General features: G+C 35.1%; 1 long non-coding RNA gene across 1 annotated transcript; it reads right to left on the bottom strand.

The window, feature by feature from the left end:
- Positions 1–4,559: 4,559 nt before the first annotated feature.
- On the bottom strand, positions 4,560–5,729 carry LOC147273137 (uncharacterized). Its single transcript, XR_015119765.1, has 3 exons — positions 5,637–5,729; positions 5,292–5,409; positions 4,560–4,694 (listed from the first exon to the last, which is right to left on the bottom strand). It is a non-coding gene; the product is annotated as an uncharacterized LOC147273137 (long non-coding RNA).
- Between the last annotated feature and the right edge of the window lie 1,482 nt (positions 5,730–7,211).

The raw sequence follows: 7,211 nt of genomic DNA, 5'->3' as shown, positions 1-7,211 counted from the left end.
TGAGTGAAATTAGATAGTTTAATTGTTTGGTTGCTTGTATTCATTTGTTTGCTAGGAGTTTGTTTGGCTAGGACTTGGTAAAGTCTAGATTGAATCCTTGAGGATGGAAATGATGATGATTATGCTTTGAGGTTATTATTTAAGATGTGAATGATTTGAGGTTGAGGTTAACAATTGACGATTAGGCAATTGATTTCCGGAATGATTTATTATTATTGGTGAAATTTTATGTGATTGATGAATTATGGACTTGGTGTTTATGCCTTGGTATTATTGTGAATATGTTGTGGATTGTAAACTGTGATAATTAAGGAAAAGTATTTTGGGACCATGTAATTATTTATTGAGGATAGTTGTTACGTTATTTCACTCATACGAGCTCTAGTAAGCTTACCGGGTTGTTTGTTTGAATGACCCGATGTACCATGGATATGGTGCAGTGTGTTTGTTGTTGTTTTGCAGGTTAAGCAGACTGAGGAAGCAGTGGGGAGAAGACGAGGTAGTGGGACCTACTAAAGATTTTAATAACTATTTTTACATAGTGGTGTGTTTAAATGTTTTTGGAAAAACTGTATTTACTTATATTGTTACGCGTGGCTCAAAAGAAAGAGAAAACAGGTTTTTATGGGCCCGAGGTTCGGGGCGTTACAACAACTCAACCCTCTTCTCATCGCAATAAGCTCTAGGGTAGTACTTCTCATAAAAAGCTCTCTTGAACCTGTCTCAACTAATCTCAGCTGTCGTGAGTCCCAATCGCTTAGAATCCCACTAGTAATTAGCATCACCCACTAGCAGGAATGTAGCTAAAGTAACCCTCCGGTCATCAGGGCATCCCATAACCTCAAAATTCCTCTCCAGCTGAATCATCCATTTATTTGCCACGCTAGGATCCAAAGTGCCAGAAAAGTTAGAAGCCCCAAGCTTATAGGCACGCTCAACACTAAACTCGCCATTAGGAAAGGCTCTAGTACGCATCGCTGTAGTCACTGCCTCTGCTAATCTATCAATTGAATGCTCAAAATCTTGTACAGTCTCATCCACATCTTCAATAACTCTATGGTGGGTGCCCTGCGGTCGGCCACGTCGAGGAGGCGTGATACCTAAATGAAAAGCCAGACACTTATCAATAACAAGGATGCACTTTTAGAGCAGAGTCAAAGAATCTGAAACCTAAAGCTCTGATACCAACTTGACAAGACCGTCCCCGGATTCCACCATGAAACCCGAAGTGGTCTTATGAGATCCAAAGCCAAGGAAAATCCTACCGAAAATTCGGCAGAACCTCCCCTGAGAATGGAGTAGCCCAAATTTTATAAATCTGTAAAGAACACTTCTAATAAACAACAACTGCCTGTACCACAACAAAAAAGGGTCGCAGACCCATCAGAAGCACAACTTAGTTAGAAATCCGAAGTTCGGTTATCAGAGCCATTACTTCTATTAATTCTTACAACAAATTATAACCGAACAAAATAAGAGATAGCCATGTGACCTACAATTGTCTGAGGAAAGAAAATGGAAATTTTGCCTCAACGTGTCACTACTACAAAATAGCAATCAGACGACGGATTTTAACCGTTGTGTGAGTTTCTAATTTACTGTCGTCTAATCGACTGATGTCTATTCATACCTCAATAGACAACGGATTTTAACCGTTGTCCTGGTGCACCTACACAACGGTTATGCATAGACAACCGTTGTATATACACCCTTAAAATCAATGATTTGGTGAATACCGTTGTTGAGTGCCAACCTACACATCGGTTTATATGTAAAAACCGATGTGTAGATATATGTCAAGCAACGGTTACCTTATGTAAAGCATGAGTTTTACAACTATTTTAGATACAAACACGAGGTGAAATACCCATGAAGACAACGATTTATTGATAATAACCGTTGTGTAGGCTATTGAAAATAGGTATACTGCAATGTCTATAGGTCTTTCATACTACGGTGTTTACATGAAACCGTTGTATGAATGCATTAAAAACATCAGGTTTTAACCATATAACTGTTGTATATACTTATTTGGTACATCGGTTTTGAGTTAGAAACTGTTGTATGAAGGCATTTAGCACAATGGCTTTTTAAGGTTTGTATGGTATGCTTATGGATTAGACAATGGTTTCTGATATTGAACAATTGTAAGTTAAGGGTATAGACCACGCTTTTGATCGAAAAACTGTTGTATAATGTGCTTGTTTACATCTGTTTTAAGAAGCTCCCAATTGTCTTTGACCACAATGCAATTATAAACAAAGATGCACAATCTGATGAGATAGATTGTTTTGGTACAACCATTGTTCCAAATTGATTCCCATCATAATTAACATTCCTAATAAATTATACATTTACAAAATACCATTCACAATAATAAAGAATTGAAATTTATAAAGTACCAAATAATATAAGATATTTCAAGATAGTAATTGTATATATGCCTTAACCCAATTCCATTTACAAAACCAACCATGCCATACACAAAAACCCTCCATATATATCTTTCCAAAATATCAAGCATCAATCTAATCTACCAAATTGCTGCCATATATCAAAAGTATTATCCAGCAAAGCTAGCCTATCAATCATTAATATCCCCAAGCTAATCTAACAAAGTAATCAATCATATATATACTCCAAGCTAGTCTAACTAAACACATGGCCTACAAAATCAAGTCAAAAAGGTGTCATAGATGCAATAATCCAACATTAGTCTACATATACTGCCCCACAAAGTTTGCCCATTTAGCCCGGACTTCATTGATATCTAGCTTCTTGGGTATAAGTGTTGTCCTTCCTTCGCTCCCACTGAAACAAGGCAAAAATGGAGTACTAATTAAAAATAAAATTCAACCCAAAATGCAAACAGTCCAGTAGAAAGAAAAAAAATAAAGAATATGCCCAATTAGGTGTATTGTGATTTCAAGATAGCACATATAAAACATAAGTGCACAACTTCACTAACTAAAAATCAAGCTCACAAATACCTTAATATTATCCCGATAATTTCCAGTTAGAGCAAAGTCACAAGGAATCTAAGGGCAAGTGAAAAACATAGGCATGCAAGAGAGGAATATTGTTGTCAGGTTTCAGATTTTCAAGGCAAACTTAGAAATTACACCAAAAATGCTTCCGATGTCGAATTAAGATGATTTTGTGAAGTATATAATAAAGTCGAAGTTACTAAAAATGATAGGAAATGAAAAAAAGGTGGGAGATAACCAAAGAAGTGGGAAAGTAATGATAAAAGGGAGAGAGGATGATATAAAAAAAAATGTGGAAAAAGGTCCATTTAGTGGACCCATGACCCATGACCCATCATCCCCCATCCCTCCCTTGCTTTTTAGGTCATTATTCCTTGCTTTTTAGGTTTTGTCACTAACAAATACTAGAAATTTTTTTGCACAAAAGTATGTGTCCCACTGCCAAACCCATATATTTGAAAGAATATTTAAGTGCAAGTTTAAAATTAATATACATAGAGAGTGAGAAGAGCTAGAGAAAGATACCCTTTGGGGTGCTGGTTCAAGAGCAATTCTAGCCCTAGTGATGATTCCAAATTGCCCTAGCCCACCAAGAACAGCGTGGAACAACTCTGAGTTTCACTCTTTTGAACATGTCATGAGCTCACCCTTACCTGCAATTAATCCAAGAATTAAGGTCATTAATGCAATATTGATATCATGATACTGCCAAAGATTGAATTTGAACATACATACCCACAACCACCAATCACCATGCATTAATCAAAATGTATATTTGGCAGCAACCCACAACAACTTACTAATGTGATTGATGAGAATCATTTAACAAAAAAGAGCCCATGTGAAGGCATACATTAATTAATATGCTACAGTCCACAAAGGAATATCACATTAACTGCCTTTCTATTTGGACGTTCATACAGACGAAGATTAATTAGTTTAATGATCAAACAACAAATACACCACAATATATCTACTAAAATCATCATTTTCTTCGATCTCAATGGTTGATATAAAATACTGAATTGAAAACCTAGCTTACAGAAAAATGATCTATAGAATAGTTATATATATAAGAAAGTGTGAATGAATTACCTGTAACAACGTCAAGCTCATGAACATTACTAATCTGAGGTCCATGGTTGAAAGCTTGGCCACTCATTCCAGCGTTGGAAAGAGTTCCACCCACTGACAAGTACAAGTAGTCAGTCCACGACTTGGGTGCCAGCCCATGCTCCAGCGTTGCCCTCAACACATCTCTCCACAGCTCCCACCCCAAGCATCCATATACAAAGTTTAATTACCATATCTAATTTGGCATATAATACTCTTTTACATGCACAATCATACTTACAAATGCATGCTTGTTTAAGCAATAATTAATAAATCTCGAACATGCTTACAAGAGTCATCAATGGTGGCAAGCAGAACTTAGTCCCTCTCCTGCTCCCACTTTCCTTTTACGATTTCAAGAATGACTTTTTGTAGTGATGCTCCCTTCACTGCAACCTGAAATCATACAAAAAGAAAAGTTACAAGTTGAAGTCATACAAAAAGAAAAGTTACAACCTGAAAAATTTGTTAACGTAGTTAACAAACACTTGGTGAAAATAAAACTTAAACTATTGAGTGTGACTTCCAGTCTTTCATGTAATAGCTTCTTCCATCAAACCTTCTATGACTTCCACTCCAACATCTTGCTTGATTCTGTGTGTTTTTAAAGACAATCATAAATAAGTTAAATTCAAATAATAGAATAAGAACTCATAAAGAACAATATTGAAAAAAAAAATTATATATCTCAACCAACCAAGCAATGACCTGATAAACATGTTCTACCCTATACTTACATAGCCACCACAAGCCGAAACAAATACATCAACTACTGAAGCAAGAAACACCAACTAACTATAATTGAACTTCTGGAAACACCAACTAAAATATTCTTTAAAAGCTGCTTCACTCTATATATCCTTGTGAATGGAGGAAATTAAGCTAGTAGAAAGTTATTTGATTGCCACATATATGGAGCTAGGTGAATATATAAAGATCAAGCATTCACACAAAGGCGACCCATTTAAATCCATTTAAATCCATAGATCAACATAAATCAAACTAAAGTGAGCACAAAATAAATTTTGCACAGTTTGGACAATTCTCTTGAACTGGTTTTTAGTTTCATAGTTCATTAAAATGTCACCATTTTACTCAATGCTACAAATGAAAAGCACACATTCTTCAAAAAAGGAGAGTAAATATGTTTTCTGCCCCCGATAAGTAAAAGGATATTGATTACATTAATACCTTTCTTTTGATTGAACAAAATTTGCAGTCTGAGGCAAATACGGGAAGAATCTGATTAACAATAGCTTTCCTTCTTCAAAGAGGCATGCAAACTAGATGACTCACTAACTGCCATGACCTTGGGAAGAACAAGAAAAGAAGAAGTGGAAAATCAATTAGAATATTTCATACAACATTGTACACTTCTAGTCACTATTAAGCAAAGACATTAGGAAGAAAAAAAAAAGGAAAAGATCGAAAAATACAGGGATCCATCTTCTTTTACAAGATTCAATTCTACATTGCAGTTTTACAATAAAATGTCAGCATAACTTGTATAGAAATCAGAGCCTAAAAGAATCTCACAACATCATGCTTACTGCTCCCAGTTGGGCTCCCTCTTGTCCAAAAACAGATTTGATGGCTGAGGTGGCTGAAGCTATCTTTTGTTTGAGCTGTAAAGATAACATAAAATGTCAAATATTTGCAAATTAACAATACAAGCAATTCATAACGAACAGATTTAGACATGTTTTTACATTGGTAAGAATGCTAACATTCATATGAGACTAACCATATATTTACTAACAATGAAATACAATATGCTACAATGAAGCAATTCAATGATTTGTTTCCCAAAAAACAAAAAGTTAAAAAATGTGGCTTACTTAAACGTAAATACTGCTGCAAACTACCCATTTAAAAGCTATCTTTTCCCTTCTTAATTTCTGCTAATGGTTAACCTTGAAACAGACAACATACCAGTGCAAAGAAAACGGTAGACAAGAAGGATTTGAGTACAAAGAGTGCAACAGTCAATGCAACTATTGTCACAAAAACCCTTGCAATTGGTCTCGGTACGGAATCCTAGTAGCCAAAAGAAAAATGTAAACAAAATATGACAAACTTAATTTTGATTTGTACTAAAAGCAAGAAAAACACTTGAAACAGAAGACTCAAAGAACTTACGGGAACAAGATTGGTCCCTGCCTCAATTCCATCTCTCCCAACCTTCCATGCTGTTTGTACAACTATTTCACATAATTCAAACTGGTAGTTAAAACAATTGTAAGCATAAAACTGAACTGTAACTATCTTCTCTCTTTGAATGAGCAGGATAGCAGCAAAAGCAATTCATTTGACACAGAAAGCTAGAAAATTCGAAATTTGATGTAAACAATGATTGAAAGAACAAACCAATGTTGTCTAGATGATTAAAAAACTCAACGACTCAACCAGAAACCAAAAATCTTATCCTAACAATTCAAAGTTCTCAGTCAAAATTAGCCAGCATAAAAAGGTGGTAATAGAAAAAGCCTTCTTAGGCCACTTTTCATTCAATTGCAAGTGAATCCTCAACAGAAGTGTTCCGTTGATGAAATAAGAAAAACCCATCAAGGGGGATCCACAATCCACATGCAAACCAAACAACAAATGTAAAACAACCAAAATTGCCATGAGAAAATCACACTTGCTGCACATGACATCACATCAATTGGCATTCACCCACCAAATATTAAGTTCTCATGAATTATGGATGATTATCCAGTTCCTTCACTTAAGAGTAACAGGCCAAGTAAAAGTCAAGTACTTGTAAACGGTTTCATCTTGCATTACAGCTTCACTACTTCTGAAAGAGCCTCTGCTTTCCTCTCTTATAGAAATCAATAAATTTTCCTTCTATTTTTAGGCCATTCATTACAATTCATTTTTCCCACAACAATGAATTCATATGCAAAATTTTAATTCTACAAAATGCCATAATTTAATGGGAAACCAACATGATTTATACTGAAATGCCCAGTACCCCCATACTCACCACTAATGTTCACTTATACAGTAGAAGGAAAAAAATAGAACCGGATTCAGAAATGAAAAAATTACATCAATCTACAAGAACACATTGACCAGGAATATCATAAACAATTAAAAATAAATAAA

This window comes from Dryas octopetala, chromosome 9 (genome assembly GCF_963921425.1).
Source record: "Dryas octopetala chromosome 9, drDryOcto1.1, whole genome shotgun sequence".
NCBI lineage: Eukaryota > Viridiplantae > Streptophyta > Magnoliopsida > Rosales > Rosaceae > Dryas > Dryas octopetala.
Note: the sequence above shows the minus strand (reverse complement) of the source record. Positions and strands in the feature narration are given on the sequence as shown.